We start from the raw sequence: 27,596 nt of genomic DNA on the forward strand, positions 1-27,596 counted from the left end.
AACAATGCAGAGAGACAGAACCATATTCTTTCTCCTTTCAAACTAAACGTCACATAACTTGCTTAAAGCCATGCCCTAATTTGATAGATGTGGAAACTGACTCCCTCTGTCCTGTAAAAAAATGAAAAAGACAAAAAAGAAAAAGAAATTAATACTAATAATCCAGAGGATTAGGGCTCAGAGGTCAGTGCACAACCTTTTAATGAGCGAGGTATTTAAAGACTGATGACACAGTATATTTTTATTCTTCAGTAATTCAGTACAGAAGTTTACATTGATTGCTTAAAAGGCCATTCGATTTTATTTCCCATATTTAATTGTTCTTAGTGCCCAATAAATGGGTGACTGAAGAAAGTAAAGGATTATTTTATTCTTCTTGTATCATTAAAAATACTGTCAGCCCAACTCACTCAGTCACACGCCCTCTACGTGCCCTTCTTGTTTGCACAAAACCATGCGGATTATCTGTTTTTCATTACCACCAAACCCGAAACCCCCACAGTGCTCAGGCTCTCTAACCTGAATTAAACCTCATACAGGTGCATGAACGAAAAGGAGGTATTTTACCATTCCCAAGCAGAACTTCATTAATATGACAAAGAAAAACCATAGGGCTTGCACAATGGAATTTTGTTTTAACTTAGAATTTACATCTTCAATGAAAAAGGACTGTGTGCTAAGTCCTTATGTCTTATCACGGCTTGGATCTCTTTAGATCCTGCTCATTGAACAAGAGCTGCAGGTCCTCAGACCAGGAAAACATGCATTTAAACACATTGCTTAGTTATATGCTTAAAGTTCAGCATGGGCTTAAATTAGCTTGTCATCTGCTCATCTTTCTCCTTGTCAACAGAGAACAAATGTGAAAGACATAGGAAAGGTTCTCTCGCCTATCCAGTATTTGTTGTCTCTCACAACACAGTTAAATTATGCCACTTAGTGAACATCGTGACAACTTCCTAGGTACAAAGTTATTTTTGTGTTTTCCATGAATTAAGGAGTTATCTGGACAACACGCACAATTCCTAGGTTGCTCTTTATGCAACACCCAGACACTGTGGGTACTTGTTGAACCCACGTACATACTTGCACAATTCCAAACTCACCAGAACCTGAAATAAAAAAAACAACCTGTCAGCTTTTAGTTTCTCTCTTCAGCATTTCTATGATGTAAGAAATTATTATCACCATTTTCCATCCAGGCAGCTGAGGTACAAAGAAATATGGTTTGGATTTGCAGAAGGTTCTGAGGAAGTTCAAAGCCCAGATCACCTTATCTTAATTCCTAACATGTTAGCCTTACTTTCAACAAACTCAGAAGGTGAAACTGTTAATGCCATTGAACTCAACAGGATATTTTACAATGATTTCAACAGTGTCAGGATTTCATCTTCTAACACCAGAAAGATTTTTATCTAAATAAAATCTGGGACTTTTCCTTTATAGCAATTCACAATATTTTATCACACACCACTGAATTACTGAAAAGTTAACTTGATTCACTACTTCATTTAAAGGGAATCTCCTTCAGTGGAAAATACAGATTTCTAACCAAAAAAAAAAAAAAAAGTACATAGCATACAAGTTTCATCAAAATACATACATGCATATTTTTAAAAGCAATTTTTAGAAGTCATTTTCATGTTCCATTCAATACTGATGATCTCAAAGATCATCACTGTAGAAAGGAATACTGCAACATGAACAAAAAAGGAAATGGCATTAAAATATCTTCTGAAAGATAACCATGTAGAGTTTTTGAAATGCAATCACATAGTTGAACTAGTACAATTTATATTGGATCTGTAATCTACTTAAGTATTTATTGATTGACACCCATGACAAAATAACTGTTGCCCTAATAGGATTCACATCCAACATTTTTTAGGCTTCCCAAATAGTTCACATGGTACATTTACATATAAATCAATTAATATTGACTGATTGATCAATATATGCACAGTATGAAAAAGAGTTTTGGCGGCTTTATGTTCTCCGCAGAGCAGCTTTACCTACTGATGATTAATTTTAATTTACTTTAAAGGATTCTATTGCACTGAAACTTTAATTAAAAACGAAATGAGAAAGTCTATAAAGTCTGCATAGCATCAATTACCTAGACTTGATATCCTGCACTTCGCCTACCCTCTGTACATATGGTTTCTGTTAAAATAATTGGAAAGCACTTCTGAACAATGTCACCCACACATCTATTCTAAGAGTGAGAGGATATATTACCATTAAACGTCACTAATATTAATAAAGAAACAATTAATTCTTCATTACCTATTTCTAAAATACACCATCAGACTCCTTCAGTTCAAACACAAATAAAATGTTACATATGCCTGTCAGTGAAATGGGTAATCATCATCGTTGTTGTAATTTATACTGTTTTCTGTTGTAAGTCTAATGCCTCATTTATTTATAAAGCTTTTTGGCTGACATTATAAATAGCCTCTTTGAAATATTAAAAAAAAAAAAAAAAACACGTAGCTCTTATTAAGTGAACTCACATACCTCCTGCCAACTCTTTTCTCATAAAATGTTGATTTTAATTTGCATTACACCTTTTTTGGTGAACAGGCAACATTTATGTTTATAAATGTTACTGTTTCATTAAAACACACAAAATAATACTTTCCATTGATGCATGTATGTATATAAAAAATACGTGTTCTGCAGACTAATCTCAATCCCAAACTAAGAAAATCCACACAGAAAATTATTTGAAAACTGCTGTTGATCTTACACTAGGAGTAAGTCCACTCAGCAGCCATATAGTGTCTGATTTAAACATTAATCCTACCAATGTTGTTTCGGATCAGGGAAAAGAACAGTTCAATGTTTTAATTATTAAAAAAGCATGGAATTGTCACAGCCCTCATCCACTGCAGCCAGCATCAGGTTACAAGCCTCCGTGGTGTCTCTGGCACACTGCCTGGACTATTTACTGCTATTTGTAAATTAGACACTTGTGTAGGAATGTCAATTTTAAATATCTTTGTTTAAATGAGCCTGATAAGAGATGACCAGATATATATTTTATGTGACGGCTAAATAATTGCATCACACGAAGCCAGCTTGTGAATTTTACAGGACAGCTAATAACAACCTACAAGGTGGCTTGAGAATTCAGCACTGAAAAGAATAAAGCCGTTGAAAACAATAAAAAGAGTACTCTATAAAGCTGTAACAACAAAAACACCAAAAAAGTCAACTACCATCCATAATGAGAGCAATCTCTGAGCTCTCCATTTCTGAGAGTAATGGAGAGTCTAAGGTGCCCTTATCCATCCTGCTAATACAGCTCCAGCAATTATTTTCCATATTCTACATCAGTAAGTTAAAATATGTTTCCAATGCCCAACACAGCAGTCATTAAAGTTTCCCCTGCCTCAATCAGCATAACTAATGAGGTCGCATAATAACAGAATGCAATCTCTAATGAAAAGCCCAACAAAGTCTCCCTGCTACAATACTGCTAGTGATTTAGTATTCTCAACTTGTCCTTCCTCCATCTTTTACTCTGTGGATATTATCACCACTCAGAAAATTACATTTCAATGAACTTGTCAGGAAATAAGTAATAAATTAATCAGGCAGCATAAACCAATTACACTCATTTTCTGTGTGTTTTCTTCCAGGGCCCACGCACGAATGCAGTGCTGGCCGTGCTGGTTATTCCTGCTGACTGCTCAGAAAGGCTGCAGGCTGTGAGTAGGAACGCTGCTGGAAGGAGGGGGGAAAGCATCTTTGCTCTGCTGAAACCATCACAAGTACTGTTGATGCCAGAGGAGATGCAGGACCAAAACGCTGCTAATTTTTAATTTTTTTTTTTTTTTTACAAAAGTATATACAAATCCCTATGCAAAACTGAACCAGTTCAGGAACTTTGAAAAGTATCACAAAATACCCATTGTGAAAACTTCCAGCACCTCAGCAGGTTTGCAAGTGTAGCCCTGTCTATTTCTAGTTGACGGTAGTGACAAAGGAAGGTGCCTACAAGACTTAAGTTGTTGTTATGAGTATTTCAATGCCACATTTGGCACTACCCAAAGCAATTTATGCCACTGGCTACGGCTAAACTGAGGGAACTGGGAGGGTATTCAATGGATCCCAACACTGTTTAGGCAGCACCCAGCTGTAAGGCAATTCCACTCTTCCCTCCTACTGCTAGAAAAAACTTTAATATTGATGATGTTACTTCTAAACATGGAAAATGAGCAACAGCACCATGTGAAGTAGCAGTCGAGATCCCATTCTAAGAGGGACTGAACGATTCAAATTGGATGCCTCTTGCTCCAGGCTGTGTGAAAATTTGGGAAGAGCAGTGCACTGGTTTAGCACCTCTTGTTTAAGGCATAATGTCTATCTATCTTCACAAGCAAGAGAACCAGAAAGATATTTTTTTTAACAAATAAAGCTCAGATGCTGAAGCGCGAGGTACACCCTGTCATGGTACAGAATTTCACAGCAAATTATTCAGATGCAAAATCTGAACAACACAAACTTCTGGTACTATAAAAGTGAGCCCAGGTGACACAAAATGGCACAGAAACTCTTTGCTTAACAAGGAAAGCGAGTCCACCCCATTCACTGCCTTCAAAAGGATTTAGCCAGACGCTAAATAGATGTACTTTCAAAAAAAAACTTTCTACCACCTGTTTTTGTTGATATATAATGAAGATTTTATACATGCAAACACACTCTTTCCATGTATGAAATATTTCACTGAACTCTTAAACTTAGTCCTGCAAGAGTAATTACACAATCATCATGCACCTGCCAGACTCCAGACCCTTGCAGAGCACCAACATCCTTTTTGTGCATATTGTCGGTGTTCTGTCTTGGCTGGGAAAAGATCCAAGTGGGTTAAGCTCAGGGAGCTCATTGTCACTGCTACTTCTTGAAGGGTGAATATTGTTTAACCTTTCCCCTGCAGTCTGCATAAAATTCCTAGAGGGCAGTTTGAGACTCATATGGACAAATTAAAAGTGGGATTTATTAAGACTGGAATAAAATAAATAGGAATAAAATATGTCATGATACATGTAACCTCGTATTTGGCATGAGGTAGGCCAGAAGCGCAGTAAAAAATTAAGTTACAGCATTTAAAAAAAATTATCTACCAAGCACTTTTGCCACCAAGCTAGCTGCCAAAGTAATATCCCCCCTTCAAGACTTTTACAATTCTTTTTTTTTTATTTATCCTCACAGCAGACAGCTCCTACCAAGAAGTCATGTGCTTTCATACCCTTTCCTATATTAATTTCAAACTGCATTTATCTACCTTAATAGTCTCAGAATCTCTTCTTTTTCTTCTTGCTTGCCCATTTTATGTTATCATCCTAAATACTTTTTTAAAGGTAGAACCAAAGAAGCTCATACTTTCACAGCACTGGTCAATGACATGAGAAACTGAACCAGACATTGTACTTTTCACCTCCACTTCTGACAGCATGGAATAATGCTTATAAAACAGGATTATTTGAGCTTGTTCAGGTACTGATAGCAGTAAAAATGGAGCAACACAGTCACTGGCTGGCTTGGAGATAGGCTCTCCTGTGTTCAAGTCTATGCCCATGCTACCCTTTCTCCATAGCTCAGGAAAATCAGACCAGCTAAAGGTCATCCTTTGACCACTTTTGTTGAAGCCCCATCTCTGACCACAGGCACCTCTGCAGACAGCACATCTGACATGTGTATTGTGCTGCCAGAAAAAACACCACGAGGAAAAAGGAACAGGTAGTCCCATTCTGTAAATAGAAACAAAAATGGACCAGCAACACCCACACATCCCTACAAAGACTGGAGGAGACAACCTCACCAGTCAGACCCGATACGCCGTGGTGAGTGTCAGTGGCAGCATTTTCAGCTTTTTGCTGCCTCACAGTAGGTTTTTCCCAACATGTTCCAACAGCAGCCAGCCCCACAGCCCCAGCAGCATTTAGAGAAACTGTGCTGCTCAAACCTTTAACCCAGTTCACCACAACCACAAGCAGGAAAGCTTTAGCAAGCCAGTGGGTCTACTGCAGAGATACAAAGTGCTCACAAACCAGTACACTCTGCAGCACAAGTTCATTTTGCTATCCCTGCTTCATCTCCATGCCACAGTGAAACAGCCCTTTTAGGTAAACCTCTTTTCCAGCCAGCTTCCATTTTCATGAGTTTAATTTCCTGATATTATCCCAACTACCAACTACATCACAGTGGGTCACGCTAAATGATTGCTCTCCTTTTTCTTCTTTGGTTCTGTACCTTTTCATATTCCTCAAAAACAATGAGGTGGTTCTTGTGCCCCATCCTTTCAGCCTCCACTAGCAAATATTTAAGTCTTTTAAATTTGTGCTTTGAGTCCAGCACCTCAAGTTTGTTTAGTACACTGGCTTTCAGAGTGTAAGCATCCTGGTGTCAAATGCCATATCTTACCTTCCAAAGGAGAATATAGCCCCAGTTGCACTCACTTCAGGGTTCTTCTATTCTGGGAAACAAAGCAAAACAAACAAAAACAAACAAATGCACCATTTTCCCCAGTTGCCCTTAATTTGACTTCACTATGGTCCACATTAACAGAAACAGCAGCTAAACTGTCTTTGAAACTTTATTCACCATAGCCAGAAAAAAAGAAGGAAAAAAAGACTGGTGAAATGCCTTTAAAACATGCTTTAATCTAGCTGGAATGCCATAAATTGCTTCCAGATGTGCTCCATACAAAAGTCAATCATAGCTATTTATACTGACACTCTGCAGTCCAAACAATCTGAATCCAAATGCCATGTCTCTGCTACAATAAAGCTATAAATGTCAGTCTTGTTGAATCTGGAGAGGTGTTGAAGAGTTCATGCTAGTTTGCTTTCTGGGCTATTTGTTAGCCAGCAATTATTTAAAAAAAAAAAAAAAAACAAGAAGAAAAAAAAAAGAGGAAAAAAAGAAAAGAAAGGAAACAAAAAGAAACTTTTAAAATAGGTCCTTTCCTTGCTGAGCTATTCTTAAAGCACACCTGACACCTTCCAATCATGACCTTGAAAGTGCCACAGGTTACAAGTTGAAATTCATTTCATAAGTTAGAAAAATGTAGTGCTTAGGCTCTGAGCCAAGAATAACTGAAGGGCTTGGCAAGGCTCCCATGCCCTCCCCTAGAACGAACACACACGTAGTACACCTGGGACTAAATGAACTGAAGTACAGTAAAATGACACACCGACTGCAATAATACTTCTATTCAAAAAGCTTCCAGGGTATTGGGGGAAAAAAAATAATTCTTGCTGTAGGGGGAAAAAAAAAGTTTGGAAACTGCACCCTCGTCAGTTGTTTTGCATGCAACACACTGGTATCTAAGTCGTCTTCACTTGGGAAAGCTGAATAACCAGCATTCAGATGAAAAGATGACCTATGGAGTTATCCCACAATGTTTCAGGAAAATATATTATTTTTCTGTAGTCTCCACAGAATTTTCTCATTCATTTTACAGACTTCATTAAGATCCTTTCCCCTCCCCTGCAAAAGTGCACCTGCAGTTCAATTTATGTATAAATGTTCAGAGTTTTAATTCTGGATTTTTCTAAGTGAAAGACAACAGGGAATTTTCTTATCATTGCTTGCAGTTTGGAGAATTAAAACATTTCAGAAAAATCACAACATGTAATGACTTTAGTCTTCAGTTTCCTGCCTTTTTATTTCCCTTGATGTTTGCCTCCTACTCCAAAGATTTCCTCTGCTTTCCCTTACCTTCTTCCAAGTCCAGAAGACCATCCCTAAAATGGAGCTGAAGAACATTCCTCTCTCCCAGGTTAAGCTGTAGCATGGACTGTCATTTTTAACCACACAGGTTGAGAGAAGAAGGCAGAAAATGCACACAGAAGTTATTAAATTTTGGTCTAAAACTTTCAGAGAAGGGAAGCGAATTGTACAAGACACAGTATATCAAGATTCAAAATATATATATATATATATATATACACAGAAAAAAACTGAATACTTTAGAACAAGATTTGTGCTCTCAGTTCAACTTACTGGAAAACTTCAGTTTTTAATAAATCTCTTCAGTCAGAGGTTATACAAATGACTACAGAAGCAGCAAACATAATACCTGTATTTAAGAACGGGGGAGGAACCGATCTAGTGAACTACTGAGCTATCAGTCTGGCCCAAACATTAAGCAAGGTTTTGTAACCTATTTTGAAGGAATGTAATTTCTGTGTAATTGCAGGGGGTTGGAGGAGAGATAAGCAACAGAGAGGCAGAGAAGCTATTCAAGTTAAAAGACAATTCTGGCATAAGAAGAAATGATTAAGACTTGGCCGCGAATCCACTAAGAATGGAATTCACAAGCACGTGCCTAACCATGAGGAGGGCGAGATGCTCCAACCACTGTCCCACGGGAATGAGATGGAGGAAAACCCTACCACATGGGAGGCTGAGAAATTTACATGACTTCAGTATTCTGCAACAGCAGGGGATAAAACTTGATGCACAAGCTGCCTTCCTCTCCTGTGTCAGCCTACATTCATGCATTTATCTTTATTCCTAGCTCCTATCAGACAGTGAGGAGTTTTCATTGCATTGGTTCTCCAGATAAAGACATTTAACTCTTGCAAGAAAAGCTTGGGGGCTGCTAAGGCCATAAATAGAGGGGACCAATACCATTTTTCAGTGACATCTCTCTATCAGTGTATTTCTTCCTTTTCTCCACCCCAGCAGTGATACCAACCCTCAAAAATCTTCTCCCTCCATGAACTTTACTACACAATAACACCATGGTATTGTAGATCCTCATACTACCAAAATTTATACAGAAAGTCCTTCTCACATCCTACCTCACTGTAAAGACCTACCACACTGCCTCTGAATGTGACATGCTCTCTCTGAAAAGCCTGGCCACACATTTTTAGCATTTAAAGACAAATGCACACCCAAAGGAAGCAACTAATTTACTCTGTGTCTATAATCCTTCTCTCCACCAAAGCACAGTGTTCTCCCCTCAACTGTGCATTAAGCTTTCCATTTAGATCCCAAACCTTCTGATTCTAGGACTTAAAAGTCTTCTCATGGAGCATCAGCCCCACTCTGGGATGCAATAAAGTAAACTATGACAATAGTAATAACTAACACTAATCATTATCGCTGGCTTTAAACTACGAATCTGTTCTGCTTTTGCAGCTGTGCTGTTTCTTCTGAGGCACCAATGGTGCTGCCAGCAGCCTAAGTGTTAGTATTAATTCAACCCATCCTTCCCATCCAACAAAAAGTACCGTATCTCCAGATCTGCATAGCTTCTGCATTTGTGATGGCTGACCCCCAAAAAGAGATAGAAAGAGAACAAAAGTCAGTAAAGTTACCAAAATATACAATATAGCTACTGTTTCAAACAAACAGGTTTGAAGCCAATATAATTTCTAACAATATCATCCAATGTTTTCCTTGCTTTAGATTTGTCGTCCTTTATTGGAAACAATAAGCCTTCCAAAACAAAAAAGGAAAAAAAAAAAAAGAGAGCAAGAAAAAACCCCTCACTTTGTGTTTAAAATTATTTACTATACCTTTAAAAGTAACAAATGAAGCACTTGAGCCTCAGATGTGTAACCAGTAGGGAGTTGGCTCAATGCATCACTTTTTACACCTCTTGCAGTTAAATCAGAGATCCAAATGCAAAATCTAGCACTCAGTGGTGAACTTATAACACTCCCTGGAGGAGTGTGTCCATAAACCATTCACTAGATTACACTCATCCATACAATACTTTATTTTATAAATCCACTCCCCACCAAAAAAAGAAAAAAAAAAAAAAGGAAAAAGGGAAGAAAGGAATAAAAAAAAGAAAAGCTCAACTAAGGTGAAGTTAAGGTTGCATAAACTATAGATCATTTTTGTCATCACATGTCTAAGTCTCTGCTTTCCTTTTTGAGATTTCATTAGTACAACTTTCCGGTGTTTTTATCTCAAATGGATTTGTTTCTCCAAATTTGCGTCTTGGCCAGGAAAGGGATCCAAAAACACCCAATGACATATGTGGCATAGCCACGCGTGGCGCAGGAGCACTCTCAGGCCTTTGGAGTATGCTCAGCACAGCTAAAACACTTTCAAAAACTGCTGCGCTGACTTTTCTGTGGAATGTCCTTAGTGACAGTTTTTTGGGAGTTTCACATTACGCCTCATGTTCTTATGAGTCTTCCGGACATTAAGTCTTTCGCAATGTATTTCATAGAATATCATGGAATCATTAAGGTTGGAAAAGACGTCTAAGATCATCGAGTCCAACTATTAACCCAGCACTGCCAAGCCCACTAAATCGTGTCCCTAAGTGCCACATCTACACATCTCTTAAATAAAAACCTCCGGGCTTGGTGACTCAGCCACCACACTCGGCAGCCTGTTCCAATGCTTGTCAACCCTTTCTGTAAAGAAAATATCTAATAATATTTGGATATTTCCAAATAATAATATCCAATCTAAACCTGCCCTGGTGCAACTTGAGGCCATTTTCTCTCATCCCATTGCTTGTTACTTGGGAGAAGAGACCGACCCCATCCGGCTACAACTTCCTTTCAGGTACTTAGAGAGAGTGATAAGGTCTCTCCCAAGCCTCTTCTTCTCCAGGCAAAACAGTCCCTGTGCTCTTTCAGCAGCTCCTCATAGGACTTATGCTTCATCAGCTTCCTTCTCTTCTCTGAAGGTGGTCCAGCACCTGGAGCATGTATGTAAACATGTGCACACACTGTGTATGTGTGCTCACATGCAGGTACACCTGCATACACACACAAACATACACACAGTTTGGGGCTAAAACTAGAATGGATAAAGACCAGTGTAACTTCTCTGAATTCAAAGGAATCTCCATCTGATGAGAAAACATGAGGACAGTGAACCTGCCTGAATGGCCTACTGACTATTTCAAAGTTCAAAGAACATAATAAATGTGAAGATTTCCAAGGTCCTTCATGATTAAGAAAAAGAAAGCACATGCACTAGTAACAGAAAGAGTGGGGGGTTTTGTTCCAACGAATACCATTCTCTTCTCTGACTATCTAGCACACAGCTCCCACTGTCAGCTCCTTCCACGTCTCTTGTTTTATTAAAACTGCAGAATGGGCGGCTTCTGAGGCTTAATAGTAGTGTTTGATTAGACAGCTTCCACTGACCACAACTTTTTTATCTTTTGGAATATGACAGTTATCCAAATTTCTACATTTACTGTAATTTTTCAGCTATGTTTGCATGGATTTATCATGCTCTGGGAAAGCTTCCATTGATTCTCTACCAGTTGTGTACCACAGTCTAAAAAACAATCTTAAACAGAGTTCTTAAAATGTGCATTAAGTTCTTGAGAATTTTTTTTACTTGTCTTATAAAGTTACATTATTGAAAGAAATATTTCAAACTTTAAAATTTTGAAAACTTGCCATAATGCTCACCTCCCCAGTTCAATTCAAACACAAAATGGAGTTCCTATTCCAGTGGTTCAAGTTCATGAAAAATTTAAATAAACAAAAAACTCAATTCTACTACAAATTAATTAAACTTTGATCAAAGCAGAGATCATTTTTCACACTATTATCTAACACCACACTCGCAGTCTACCCTCAAGCCCCTTGCCTGCAGCCACAAAGATAGAACACACTGGATTTGCAACTGAAACATCCAGCTATCACAGATCCGTTTCTTGCTGCAATGGGGATGGGACCAGCAGCAAGATCAGCTCATCTGCAGCTTTGCCTTCCCCTCCAGCTTTGCCAAACCCCAAACAGTGGGTCAAACCAACAGTTCTATCAATGTCAGGTTGATCCATTGCATGACCCCACACGAAGAAAAGATGTGCTCTGAGAATATGCAAAAGTGGCTAACAACTCAATTAGTCAGTACATGTAATTATGCCCACAAGTGTTAGGAAACTGAAAAGCCATTTTGGCTATAAAATACGTTGGGAATCTTAATGTTATGGTCAGTAAGACAACAGAACATTACTTATGCTGCATTTTATCTAGTCCTTGAATGCACCTCTCCCTGTTCCTGATGTAAGATTTTCATTAGCCATTATACAGCTGAACGTGAAAACCAAGCCAGAGAACCAAACCCATTCCAAGACACAGCCACATTAATAAATTGACAGCACATGCTATAAAATACAACTGTGGGCCTCTTATGTGAGTCACAACAATAACTTTTGCAGCACAACAGTCAATGAAGAATAACCACCACCCCAAAAAATTTCTTGGTGAGCAATAACAGGTAATGGTTTGTTCCTCTGTTTACCAGCCAAGCCCCAGAGAATAATCTTCTCCAATTACACCGTTCTCATGCATCATGCCATACTTCAGTGACCACATCTCCATGTCAATGTTTTTTAATTCTTTTATCTCCCCTAATCTTCTGTTTTAAAGAGCTACCCTAAGTCTTTGCTGACATCATTCTGCTGAATTTCCATTACCACGGAAAAACATCCGCCCCTATTAATTTTTTCAGTGTATTTTGTGGCATGTTATTGCTTTTTTTAAAATCAACTAATAAAATCATATCAGAGAGTTTTTCAGTGCAGCCTAAGCAAACACTGGCGTGTGAGTACAATGAAGTGTAGTACAGTATGCAAGAGAAGTCAGAGGCTGAAATGAGAATACAATTTCCCATGAGAGAGTTCTATGTTCGAGCCATTTAACTTTAAAACTAGTTCAATATTTGAACAAGACACTATTTTATTCCCATTCAAAGTTTAAACACAGATCACTTCGAAATCAATCATAAATTCAAACCTCTTTATTTTAGAAACTGTTTCAATATTTAAAAGCTTTTTTTCTGTCGTTAATGTAACTGCACCTTCAAGGCTGCAGAAGCAGAACTGACTTCGAGATTCTTAAGAGCAATGCTATTTTCCTGCCAATACATACAAAAGGCAGTTCTAAGAAAAAGAAAAAAACCCACAAAGGCAAGGCTGTGCTTTGCTTCAGAGCTTAAGAACAAAGTCTGGACAAAGAACACACAGCCTAGTCTTCAGCCCAAACTAAAGTAAATGAACTTGGTGTGGGTGCTTTTCAGGGCACAACATCATCATTCCTTGTTACTGCACAGCTTTTGTCCTCACCTGGGTGTAAGGAAAAACCAGATGAGTGGGATCAGTGTAGACAAAAAACAACCCTCCTTTAGGATAGTGATTACAGAGTGAGAGATCTGCAACTCAGAAGGAGGATGTAGAGCCCATTTGTCGCCCACGCGTACCTGCGCCCCTGTCCCCACCCAGCACAGCGCTGCTTGTCCTGCTGCCTCAGAAGCCTCACAGCCCTGCTGACAGTGCAGAAATTGACTGCTCCAACTCTGCGACACAGAAAAAATATTTCAGCCTGGTGAAATAGCAACATTTCACACCCATATTTCATTTCAGTATGATGATCTTAAGAGTTCTTGGGGGTGGGTGTTACATTTGCTTGTTTTTAAACTCAATCTTCAGATGGGCAACTTATCACAGAGAGTCAGTGATCGAGAGGTGAAACCAGGCGAATTCCTGAACTGTGTCAGTGCCAGCTCTTTGGCACATGCCACTCTCATCCAACTAATTTCAACACCAATTTGTTTCTAAAAATTATCTTTTGTGCCTTCATCTTTGTACAAAGCTCTTTTTCACAAGCACTGAGCATACAGCTCAACGCAAATGTAACACTGCAAAAATACTCATATCAAGTAGAAAAGACAAGCTGATTGTTCTAAAGCAAAAAGTCTTATTAACCTCAGGGCTGCCCTGTTCTGGTTTCTGGTCAACTAGAGTCTTCACAATCAAGTTAAAAGACTCCTTGTAAAAGGATTAAGCATCTGTATTATCAAGAGACCACAGAATAAGAGCAGGAGTTAGGCTGTGTCTTTGTGGTATCAATCCACTTAACTACCCATGGCTTTGCATGAACCCAGGAAATATTATTCAGCTGTATATATAGCAACATGATAAACCTGGCTGCATGGGTAGTCATGATGCTGCACTAGCATCTGAATGTCACCTTTCCCAGGAGAGGGCAGCTGCCATTCATAACCATCTCTCCTTAATTGAAAAATGAGGGGTCCTGATTTCCAGGAAGCCATAGGCCAAGAGCATTAGCAATAAATGAGCTTTACTTTTTACGTACCTCCAAATAAAAAGAAATCAGTTGTAATCAACACAGCATTAACATACTGTCTTGTAATATTTCACATAAAACATGTCACTGAAAACTCAGTATTGAGCAGGAAGGAATTTGATGAATCAAGTAGATGAAGCCAAGATGTAGTTATTAGATGCATTACATCTTTAGCACATCATCTGTAAAAATGTCCAGGGTAAACTAACGCTCCAGGGGAAACCTGACCTTTAAGAGGCTCCCTAATACTACATCTAAATTAATGTCAGTGACAGGCACTTCAATCTAAAATAGCAGGGTTCTTTCATTCTATCTACACTATCTATTCAACCATTTATTTGTGCGTAAATGTGTGTGTGCATAAATGGATTTGTGTCATTCTGGCACTGGGGGAGTGGGTAAGGGACAAAAAGAGCTCTTTTTTTTTTTTCATTCCTTACTACTCTTACGCATATTGTTAGTTTTGCAGGACTCATTCAGAATCTTTTCAGAAAAAAAAAGTGGTAGGAAAATTATTTTTTATAGTAACTAAATCTACTTCTCCAAGTAGGTATCAACCTTGCAAAATAAACATGCCTGAACTAGAGCAGGATGGAACTCTTGCAGCAATCAATACAACAAGCAATTCTGAATTTGTTTTAAAGAGCTGGGCTGGGCTCTGACATGACTGGTGGTCAAGATAAAAATCATAATTGAGATCAGTTTTGCTGTTTCAAAACAAAACACTGGAAATAAATTCACTAGAAGATGCATTTCTGCCTTGGAGGAAAAGAAACAAATAAACAATACACTGCAAAATACTGATAATAGAATAATTTCATGGCTGTTAGTCAAATCGGTGCTAACTGTGGTGGCCAAACCTTCACTCTCTTCTGTTTTTCATTCCATTTTGGAGGTTTTATGATGAAGGGATGAGGCAACTGCAAAGCAGCCACTCTGATGACCTTTCTCCAAGCTTCTTAGGGTGCTCTTCCTCCCCTGCCAACACCTCAGAGAGGACCAAACCCACCTAGACCTGTGGTACTCTGTCCCTCCACTTCTCAGAGACAACAGGACAATGGTGTTTTCAAGAGATATCTCTTCATGCAATAGCTGAAATCTGTTCCTTGATGGAAAGGATTTACACCTTGCTCTGAAATTAGGACAATCACGTTAGCTAAATCCTAGTGAACTAAAACTGCTAAATTCTTTCACATTTTGTTGATCAAGAACCCTTTTATTGGAACATTTTTCTTTGCAAGTCTCAGTTCAGTAATAAACTATCCTCTAATTGGTCTTTATGCTATGAAGAGCTACCTTGCATTTTAGCTACTTTATATGTGGTTATATTTTCTTACAAAGACACAATTGATCAGGAATTACCATAATCTCACACAGAGAAGCAGTCCTAGAAGCACTGAGAGCATAAAACATTAATGTCAGTAATGCAGACATGACAAGTTTCAACTCTCCTTTCAGCTAAACAATCTGCCTCTTTCATACTAACATCACCGTTCAGCCCATGGGCTACATAAACATTGTCAAACCTGGTTTCAATATAAAGTGAGCACATTAATGTTCCCACTAATATACATTTCCCAGTAACCACTCCATTAGATTGCTTAGCTCAAACTGCATGACATATCCCATAACATATCAGACAGTTCAGATTCACAAGCTCAGAAGATACAGATATTCTAAGTAGGAAAAAAAAACCTTTCTCGTGTGTATATTCATGAGCCCTGCAAATCCAAAAACTCCCATGAGGCTCTCAAGAAAACATGCCTGTGTGGAATACAGCCCTCCTCTGTTCAGTGAGAGTTTTTTTGTTTTCTGCTTTTTCTGGTTTTGGATGATGGTCTTTCACTTTCCTCTTCACAGAGACTAAGTAAATGGACACAAAAATAAAGAGATGCTGTTCAGAGCAGATAATCCTTTCTGTAACCTCAGATAATGTATCTAAGACCAGTGGATCCAGTGATGACTCACTATTAACTTTTCTCAAAAGCAAGCCAGTTGAGTGGCTAAAACGTTTAACAAACATGATGTAGAAATTCCCTGATTTAGTTCACTACAGACCCATCTGATTATAAAGCAAGACCCTATTCCAGACACGTGAACTTTGTGTTTTCCCTCACACTCAGGAACAGCGCAGCAGCATCAGTCTCAGGGTAAAAGGACATGAGAAGCCCCCCCACTGCAAGGGAACTTCACGTGAGCCTCCTTAACAAGCCCATGGTCCCACAAAGCACAGTGCACATGCTGTACAAGCAGCGTGCTACAGACAACATTACTGTGGCCTCCCATGTCAGTCCGGGTTATAGGGTGGTTTATTATGGGCTGGGGACCAATATCCTAGGAGCTCACACTTCAAATTTTCACGTTCAGCAGCTGGAAAGGCAAATATCCTCAGCCAGAAAGTTCATTAACCTAAGAGATTTTCCATGGCCAGACTTCTTCAGTATTGCAGTAAAATGCAATTTTACATTTGGGTTATGGTATTTTGAAGTATTTAATGTAGCTGACAGCCAACAAATACCAGCTAACCTTACCCCTGAGCTTGATAGTGTGTTGTGCAAAATATAGCCACTTTGAAATAACGTGACTTTAAAACTGTTTATGCTTAACACGGTGAAATTAAACGCAGAGTCGACTAGACATGCTAGCTTCTACACTGTTGAGTAACACTCAATACCTTAAAGAAGTGAGAAACAGGAAAGAGACTCAGAAATTTTGAGAGCAGCAGGGAATTTCCATAAAGCCATCTGATTTCTCAGAAGGAAAAGAATGAAAGTTGAAAGTGAAATTGAATTAATCCCAGAAATATGTAATGCATGCCCCCACTAATCAGACTATGGGGAGCACTCAGCATAGATAGAGGAAGGTCCAATCAACCTTTGAACAAAACAATACCCACTCTGAAATCTTCTGACTCTTCCAGGCTCACAAAACTTGACCCAGAATACGTAAGTCTGGACTGGCACTGATCTCATAGGGTAGAACTTCAGAAGGTGTAAATCTGAGCAACTCCACTGACTTCAAAGTCTGCCAAGCCTCTAGCTCCAGATGTCAGTGTGCAGTCATGAATTCCTGATTTCTGAATACTTTAACACAGCTAAAAGAGCAGCAAAGGCTAATGTTTTTGCACTTGTTAAGTAAAAAATTACTTGATATGTTAAATAAAATTAATAGCTGAAAATATTCTACATATTCTGATTAGCAGTTGAGATTTATCCCATACATTCAGGTTCAAAGTAATTTTGCTTTGGGCTTCAAAGCTCACTTTCAACTTCAGCCAGCTTCCACTGTTGAGTTTCCAGGATAAAGTTCAATAATGTTTACTTTCTATTAAGATTTAAGCCATTAACCTGTATCACACACTTTTTCATGTAGTGTGCCTACTGAAATGCAAGTCTTCAGAATATTGCATTATGTCAGTCAAAAGAAGGTCTGGCACAAAAACCCCAGTCAGGGCTATTTCAACCATTCAACAGTCCAATTACTTACACTGTGTTAGACCTTCCAGCTCCAGAAATGTAGAACTGTTAACACTCAGGGAGCCAGGGTTGCACTGATAGGGTTGTACATTGTTAATTCTTTTGTCAAAATACAGTGTTTCAAACATAATTGCCAGAAGAGATGTAACATCTAGGCTTGCAGCCTCAAGTGCAATTTCCTGGCAACTACAGTGGTGCAGGCTATAGATTAACACATGAGCAATTCCAATTAAACGTGATGCAAGTCCGTTAACATTGGGTCTGAGTAATATCCCCTCATACACAGGATACCCTGAAACCGGAAATAGAATAAATTAACATGGAATAAATTCACCTGCAATACAAGTGAAGATGCTACCAATTAGCTGTCTGTATAACTCATTTTGGAAGATGGTATCTACTTTTTCTTTCCTTCTCAGATTAGATAAATGAGCATGTCCTGCAAGGCCTTCTAAATACGCTGGAGAACTATGTACTCTATAAGATCCCCAGAAATAGGGTTCAAAGGTCCTTATCATGGCACAACTATTTCTGCAGAGTTATGGAAAGAGAACACCAACCTGAAAGAGAGGTGTTGGAAATTGTTCTTCCAACAAATTCCTCCATCTCAACAGAAGCAGCATTTCACGTGCTTTCTGCCTGTACAACAAAGAATGAATTCTCCATTGCCACCATCAACTGATTTTTCTGAAATTTGGGTTCAATTCACCTTGCAACATACACTCCTATTCTTTCAAGAATTGCAGCTGCATCCTATGATAAAAATACAAACATAATTACAAATACATGCCACAACAACAGCCCAGCATACCTCATGTTCTAGCTGGTGAATCACACCAAATTCTCACATAACCACCTCCAAGGCTGTGGCTCTCCTACTAACCATGTGCACAGTAAGCTGGTGGGCCCTCAAATCATCATGGACTTTGATGAAAAGAGAAAGCCAAGTGCTGGATATACTATTTTCCACAAAGCCAGGACTAAGATTTATGCAAGAGGAAGGAAAATGAGATACTACATCTTGACACCTCACTGAGTGAGATACAGTCAAATGCTGGGGAAGTTGGAAGGTCTTGCCTCAAGAACTGTTGTGCTACTTGATTCTTCCAGAAAGGTATAGAAAGAAACTGAAATGCACAACTGTAAACAGGTATGAGGATTCAAATCCTGCTACTTAGATATGATCCACTAATAACTGAGCAATACTATTGCCTTACTTCTTAATATTTCATTGGAGACCATTTACTTGAAATGGTAGTGTTACAACCCAGCAATTCATTATTTCAACAGCCGGTTTTTCAAAAACACCTACTGTCATTATCTTTTCTCTGTATTTGGCCATTTAAATCTAGCATTGTGTGTTTCCCTCCCATACGTACCATTCTAAGTAGCATCACACGATCTTCTTCTGCCACACCACTCGGGAGACTTAGCGGATCCACAGGAAGGAGTAACCCGGCTTACCTAACCCATAGTGCAATTGATTCCACTTGGGTGGCTGACAGAGTGCTCACTTTCGATTTGCATCACGATTTCTTCCCTGCCAAAATGCCACTGCTGAGGTGCCACCAGCAATGCGTGTTCTGTAATGGAGACCACCATGCTCGGGGCAGGCAGAAAACTGAAGGCTCCTCTGTGCCATGCAGGCATGCCCACACTTGGAGAGGCAAAGCTGACTGTAAGCTGCTTAAACCACTTCCCTGTGAATTATTTTTACTTCTGCAGCTCGACTTCTTAATTTCATTTCCCTCTCTTTTCAAGTTGATGCTGTAATACGGTCACACTGTAGAAATCTCGGTCAGTATAATATTCTGCGGAGCCATACAGCCCTCTGATATTTAGGAGATTGCTCCTGATTCATCAAGGCTTCCTTGATGCCTTACAACGTCTTGGCGAGGTCACAGGGTGCAGGCTGCAATTTCCTTCGCCTTTTTATTTGTGTTAATCAGGAGTTTGGGGACTGTGTATCCCTGTGTTTCCTGGCCGGCTCCAGGCATCACTGCATCACAGCGGCACCTGGTGGGACAGGGCAGGGCTGGAACACGCTGCTGCCCACCCTGCAACCCCAGCAGCGCCCAGACATCCACAACAAAACCAAAATTAGCATTGTTTTGCTCTGGCAGGTCTTTCTAACATCTGTTGATGTTGAAAAGTTCAAAATTAATATCACTGAACCCTACCCTGGTATTTGCTAAAGAGATGCAAAATGCTGGATGGGGAACAGACTGAACTGCAAGCCACATCTTAGAAACAGCCTGCAACCCGAGGGATCCAGGAGACGCTGCACACAGCACCAAAAGGAAAAAATAATCTGATAAATAACTCATCTCCGAGGCCTCTCAACTTTTGATTCATTAGCCATCATTAAAAATTTATAAAAGTATATTAGAAGTAAAGCTCAGTTCAACCAGTCACATGTATTCTAGCAACAGTGTGACACATTGCACCCTTTTCTTTTGATTACTGCCTTCAATCTCATCATTTTTATTTTATGGGACGCAAAGCATCAAATTCAGCTTCAGAAATACAATGTTCAAAATATAGTGGCCAATAAATGTTTCATCTTTTTCACAAACTAGACCTTAAAGAGCTTCAGTTATTTATTTTTATAGCAGCAGCATACATAAGTGTATGACACAGTAAAGGATACTGATCTCTGAAGACCTCAGATTATCTTAAACTCCAGAAAATCAATATCAAATCCTGTGTTTACGGTACTTTCCATTATTTATTTTAGAGCCTAAGGAAGTGGACAGTGGAGGCTGCCAGTTTTGTAGAAAAAGAACCTAGCAAAGTTGCAGTCAGATTTATAGGTCAAACTCCACATTACGAAAGAAAGTATTTACCCCCAACAGCCAAAATCACTGCTGTCCACCACAAGCAGAACACTTTCAATAAAAGTCCACAGACTGTTGCTACACCTCAGTATAATTTACTTCAGTCCTTACACCCTAGCCAACACAGAGCCTGTTCAAGGCATGTAAGAGCTCCCACACAGGTACAGCTGCCTTCGAGGGGCACTGCAATTTGCAGAGTGCAGCTGGAGCTGAGGGCGTTGCTGCGATCTCCAGATGCTCACACACCTCACCATCGATGCAAATGAACACCAGGAGTGTCAGACTGTGCCCGCTGCTTTCAAGACTGCCAGTTCTTGATTAATTTTTCAAAAGTGCAAGTTCATGACACACTTGAGAAGAGGGAGGGGAAAAGGAAGGAAAAAGGAATGAAAGAAAAAGTTTAGAGAGCTTTAATCCTTAGAAACACTTGAATGGAGGGAATATCCAAAGACAGAAATAAGGATTTTTATCTCTTAAAAAAAATCCACTCTTTGCATTATGGCTGCCGAGCTAACTGAAGAAGTAAACAGTACTAAGTCAGATCTACATTAAGTATAACCCTAAATCCCAAATTAACTTAAGTAGATTGATTAAGAAAAAGAAAAAATAAAGTCTTAAGGAGTGCACAAATTAACCTATAGAAGTGCTAGTTTAAAATGCAAAAAAAGGCCATTAAAGTGAAAGGGGCTCTTACTATCTCTAACTGTGCTTGACATACATTTAGAACCAGTCTCTCGCTGCTGTAATGATTCTGGCATGATTTTCACATATCTGAAATAAAAAAGAAAATTCTGATTGTAAGCATGTCTCTTTTCCCCTTGATTCTTCACACCAACACTAAAATGTTACAGAAATATAGTGTTGCTAATATATAAAATAACTGCATACTCTTTATATAAAACACTGCGATCTGTTCTTGTGATAAGCAGAAGGTACAGATATGAAGAATTGTTAGAATAATTACAGGCACTGAAAGAGTCCTGCAGGCTAGGGACTAGAAACACTGATGGGAATCCTTTTAGCTTAAAGATGAGATATCTAATAGAAGTCATATTTGAGGTTTGAGAAACAAGACAAGATACATTAGACATTCCTATTTATAACATACAATTAATTTGTGGAATGCACTGCTACCACAGCACACTGACATCAAAAGCACAGCAAAATTCAGATAAGGTTTAGATAGATAACATGAAAATGAAGCGTTACACCAGAGAAGATTTAGGAAACATGAGGGATTTAAGCCTTTTTGCTACACAGCACAGACCAAAGTCTAACTGACAGGATTTAAAAAAAACCCCACAACATAACGTGAAAGACATTTGAAAGTTTATTGTAGGGTTTTAAGCACTTTTGTCTGAAATACCCAGCTCCAGCCTGTCTCAAGAGAAAGGACAGCTTCTTAGATGGACCACTGGTTTGATCTGGCATGGCAAGTCCTATATTCTTATGTTCCTACCAGATAATCTGCAGTAATTTGAGTGACAATGGATGGGTACCCATCCTAGGGAAAAAAATATTCTATCATTCTATTTCTCAGTGCACTGAACTGAATTATGTTAGGTTAAGTGTTGTCACACTGAATAATCTCAGGCTGTATCACATGTCCAAAGACACAACTTAGTGTAATGTGTAGGACAGTGCACTCAAATTTGCTACAGATGTGAAATGAGAGTGAGGGGGGAAAAAATATAAGCCTGAAGTCTAGTGAAATCTACAGCACCTACAACAGTAGTAAAAACCGTGTTAAAACATTTTTATTCAAAATGCTGTCCAACTCCAGAAACAAAAACTGCTCGAAGTTATAAAACACTTGTCTCTCCTCCTTCTGCTTCTCCTCAGCCTATCTATCTTCATATAATCACAAACTGTGTTTAATGTCAAAGAAATTCAAAGGCATCTCTCATTAAAACAGTTGGGAGAGTACAAGAAAGACAAAGACCCCTTAGCTTCTTGGAAAAAAGTAATCATAATAGGTCAATGTTAAAAATTCATTACACTGAATTAAAGTGTATCATTTTATTTTGTCCATAAAACACGAGAAGAAGCTCCCCCAAGAGTCAGGAGTGAGAGTCTCAAGATTTTCCCATTCCTTGGAAGCTCAGGCTTGGTTTCTCTAACTTGGCTCTTTCCACAGGGAAGATGTGACAATCTGCCTCAGCTGTTTCTGAGATTACCGTAATTTTTCATTGAATACAAAACAGGTAGGAAAAGAGAAGATCCATTTGCCTACAACCCACATCATGATGCTCAAAAGTTCATCCCTCTGCACAAATGATTCTGTTTGCTGTTCTTACTCCTCCTTGTTATTTACGGCTACTAATTACAATTTTGAATAATTTTGTAAAGCATGTTTTGCAAAACAGTCACCTTTGCAGAGCTTTCAATTTAAGTATGAAAACTATAGGCAAAAAAACCCCCACCAAAACCCTCCAAGCCCTATCCTCCATTTAGACAGTGTAACACGTTCAGATGAACTCTTTCATGCCTAACCACCCAAAGTCCTTGGATATCCTTAGTGGCTTTAATTGCACATCTTTCCAAACAGCAGCTGAGCAGGACACAAGCAGAGGACACTTCTGGATGTGAAGGAACCCCTGTCTTGACAACTACCCAACACAGACATCCCAACCACTGTCCCCCAGATAGGCAAGCCCTGATGACAGGCTGTCCCCAACATGATGGCTAAGCGGCCGTGGATGCCAGACAGGAGAAGCACTGCATAAACCACTGCCTGTCTTCCATCTCCCTGCTTCCAAAGGATTGTGTGCAGACAGCTATTCATGTCTGGGAGCTTGCAGAACAGAGACCTGGGTCTGTATTTTAGTGTTTGCTTTTCAAATTATGCATTTAAAACAAGAATTTGAGGACTCTATAAAAGAAAGGCTTTTTACCAGCCCCTAAAGCCCCACAGCTACCAAAGTCTCAGCAATGAGATTTCTCATTGGGCTTTTCATTTTTACACAGAGATTCTCCAAAAAAACATCTTGAGATTTGATGTCTGACAGCTCCACTTGTTTTGAGAATCCTTATATCATGCACAAGAGGATTTGATCTTAAAATAATAGTTCCTTATTATTATAGCATCCTGGAAGATTCTATTGCAGAATTAATGATGTTTATATGGCTCTTTCGTTACCTTCTAAGAACAACAGGTCAATACTAGTTCATGCAGGGAGTGCCAAGAATTCCTTTCAAGGTGTAATTCAGCAGCCACCACGACTTGTCCCGTTTCCTGCCATGGCTGTACTGCCATTTTGACCAACCCTACACTGCCTTTGCTCTGCAATGCTGCAAGTAGTTCACAAACATACAACAAAATGTTGCTGGCACCATCTGCTCCTTGGAAACCCGCCAATCAGCATCCAAACCACTGAGAGGAGCTTGTGCTGGGATTTACTTCGTATCCATGCTTTCTGGAGGTTTGGCTTTTGCTGCTGTCCCCAGTAGCCCTACCAGCAGCTGTAGAGAGAGCTTTGATCTGTTTGTGGGGAAAAAAATCTGTAATCCAGTAACAATTTTCATCATACTCATTGAGGGGACCTTGTCTGCTCAGTTACAGCACATGTACATCGCTGGGTCTACAATGACCCAAAGTCATAGAACATGTTGTCCTCAGTAGTTACAGCTAATCTGAACGGCATGAAAACAAGGAACAGCTATAAAAGGTGTGTTTTGCCAGTAACTGAAATTCAGCCACTCTTGAAACGGGCAGAACAGATCTTAAACACACAGCATCATTCATCAGTGTTTCAGAGATGAAGTGGGGGCTATGGTGCATGACTTTCATAGTTGACAGTAAATAGACAGGAAGGTCACAAGGACAACGTCACCAAATTTGGTCCACACACTAGAGATAACAAACCTCCTTATAAAAATGTTACAGGATCTTTTTGGTCACATGTCAAGATATCTCAATACTGGAGGGGGGAAAAAAAAAATAAGGAAAAGAGAAGAAAAGAAAAGAAAAAGGGGGCATTGTGCCGTAATACTACTGGGAAAGAAAATCCGCCATAAATTCCATACTGACACTGCTAACATTTATCTGAAATGCAGTTTATTAATTTATCATAGTCAGTAATAACTGGTTTATGATATCACAAATGCACAGTTCACCTCATTTACACTTATTTGTAATTAATGCACACAAAGCATCATTTTGTTCTACTATTTTTTATACCACAGCTTGTTTGGGTTTTTTTACTACAACTGGTATTGCATTGCTAATGCTTCTGCAAGTCTCTATTTACTGTAGCTCTTGGCTGCCTGTGTACAATGGCAGCAGGCATTGGCTTCAGTGCTGTGACATATCTATTTAATTAACCCAGCTGTTCTATCTACAGAGTGAAGTACCAAGCAATGTTGCCATACTGGAAAGCAGGACTCATAAAACCAAAAAAAATTACAGTGCCACTTGGAAAATGAAACACAAATAAAGTCTGCTAAAAAAAAAATACAGATAAACACATCCCTGTCTGCCTTGACAGGCCTCTACCATTCAATTAGATACTACATAATATTGCTGAAGACTTTTAGAAGTACCATTTCTTATTTTAAATCCACCTCCTTTGTCTTGAACAAAATTAGCAATTTATCTGCGTGTGAACAAAACTGGACCATTTTCTTAAAACAGAAAAAATTCAGCACTGGGCCTTTCCTGGTGGCATTGTTCTTTTACCTATGCTTCTACAGAGTCCATTCTTAAAAGTGCTTTCGCGTAAGACATAAAATAGGAGCATCTCCCAATGCAAGCCGATACTGCCTTTTCCTTGAAAGCTCATAATATCAAAATCAAACAAATTAGTCTGTTTTTCAAGCTGTCACTTTGCAGCATGGTGAAGGGAAGGAGGAAAAATAAAGGATTCACTGGAGTTGAAGATAATGCAGCCATTGCACATGAACACTACAATAAATATAATTTAGAAAACATCTCCTGCCCGTCATGAGCTGGGCCTCAAAATGAGTCAGTTGTACCAATAAAAAGAACACAAAAAGAATAGCATCATATCCAGTTTCTTTGAGATGTGTTGGCTACACAGACACACTGGATGTGAAAAATTAGTTAATTGCTTTGGAAGAACAGCATCCACTGGAGCTGCATCCATATCAGGGAGCCCTCCTGACCATGGCAGCTGGGACAAATGAGACATGACAGCTTCAACCAGTCTCTCTAGTCCTTCACCAGCCTGGAGAACCTCAGCTCATACTCAGATGGAAATTAACTCAGTTACATCAAGTGAGAGACTGCTTGCTCTCCTTAAGTGCTGTCAGACTCCTCCTGAATTTTCAGCTGAGAACTGAGGAGGCTGTCAGTGGTTCCCGGACTGAGGGCATTTGAGTCACCCGTGCCAAGGTACTCAGCACACACCATGCAGGGTTTTCTTCACCCCACTGCTGATGAGTGCAGAGGAGAGCCCTTTTTAATGATGTGCCTACCTTGTGGGCACAACTGTGCCATGGAATGAAACCTGGACAGTTCATTTCAAAAGCACTTCTAGCCACTGGTTCAGGGTAAGGCTATTATGAAAAAACTTCCCAAATACTCTAGAATACAAGAAATTCAAACAGATACTGATACAGTAATACAGTCTGAATACAGTTTATTGACTTTTTTCTTTAATTGTATTTTATTTGTTGATGAAAAGATCTAAACCTTGCAGGGTGGTTGTTCTCACAGTAATGACCAGTAACAAGAGAAGGAAAAGCTATCTAACATCACCTGGCCTCTTATACTTCAGCAACTGCAGCTACAAGGGTTCCCAGGATTTAAGTACAGCCCTGGGGTCTACTGTCATTAAAACTATGCAATACAAACATATATCTAGTGTAGTGTTATATACACACATCTATCTATAGGTAGAGAGACAGATAGGTACAAGGTAACTTGCCTGTAAACTGAGAGTGGAACAAAAACGGCAAATTTCTACCTACCACATAATCTTGTTTCACCTGTTAAAGTCAAGATCCAGGTGAAGAAGTCCTACGCTAGTATTTTATTTTCAGAAGTATCTGAACAATGAAAGTTTCTTAAAATACTTCACCCAAGGTACCTATCCAGAAACCTGCAAATTAGGAGAGATGCACCTAAATCTATTTCTGGTGTAAGATGGAACATGAACCTGGAAGCCAATTAACTGAAAGGAAAAACATTTTGATTGATGTCGACCTTCAAGGCACTCAAGAGACTGCATTCCCTGCAAGTTAAGAGCAGGGAGAAAGATACAAGCAGAAGAATTCTCTATTAGAAGACCATCCTACAATTGTAGACCTAGAAATGTACTGACCTTTCCTGTGACCCTTTTAGAAAAGTGATTTTTGTGAACCCTTTGGTTTTGTAAGCACAGCATTTTATCGTGTTTCCCAAACCCACAATATGCTTCGTAGCTCTTCCCTGAAACAAACCGATCTAGGCAAATATTTCAAGCTTATTTTTTAATTCTCACAGTTGTTCTTCACTGCAGTTCAGCTTTACCAGCACTTTCTTGTAAGATAATGCTGCATGTCCTGACATCCCTCTCAACTTCTTTGGGACTACCACTACAGAACACATCAGTCCACTAAATAATGCAATTCAGAATCTCCAGGAAAACACATTTGCAACCTTTATTTTAAACAGACTGACTGACTGGAGTAAAATCTCACTCAGCTATTCAGATTGGCAGAGCCACTAACAATGCATTTCCCAACTCCTCAAGTTGATCCAGTAGGAAAAATCCTACTTCACCAGTGGGGTGAAATAGGATCATGTTCAACAACACTACTAACTGGTTGCCTTATTCCTACTACTTTGTAGGAGGATACAATGGTGATCCCCCAAACCAAGAAACAGGGCAAGGCAAGGAGCAGCTCCTCAGAGCTTTCTCCTTTGCCTCCACCAACTACTGTTTACCATTTTTCACAATTTGAGAACTTTCTCTTGTCAATGGCAAAAATAATACTTTGCCCAACCTGGCTGCAAATAATTAGTTTACATAAAGAAACTGGAACACTTGATTTATGTCAGTACCCAAAATCTACAGTCAAACAAAACCTCTGATTTGTGTCTGCAATATTTGTCTGCCATTGCTGGGCTGGGGGGAAAAAAAAAAAAAAGAAAAAAACTTCTAAAAATTACATAACTATAGATTCTGTACAGGACACTCTGTGACAAATACGTCAGCATGAGCCATGAAAAACAAAGATGAAAA

General features: G+C 39.1%; 1 protein-coding gene across 9 annotated transcripts in view; it reads right to left on the bottom strand.

Annotated features, from left to right (window-relative positions):
- The window catches only part of RARB (retinoic acid receptor beta), a 323,260-nt gene that overhangs the window by 248,415 nt on the left and 47,249 nt on the right, over positions 1-27,596 (bottom strand). Inside the window, exon 3 of one of the 9 annotated variants that reach the window (XM_032107877.1) lies at positions 6,433-6,484. The exons of the other annotated variants lie outside the window; for them this stretch is intronic. The gene's annotated coding sequence lies outside the window, so the exon portion shown is untranslated. The remainder of the gene's footprint in view (positions 1-6,432; positions 6,485-27,596) is intronic. 9 annotated transcript variants of the gene reach the window in all.

The sequence above is a fragment of the Corvus moneduloides genome, chromosome 1, assembly GCF_009650955.1.
Source record: "Corvus moneduloides isolate bCorMon1 chromosome 1, bCorMon1.pri, whole genome shotgun sequence".
NCBI lineage: Eukaryota > Metazoa > Chordata > Aves > Passeriformes > Corvidae > Corvus > Corvus moneduloides.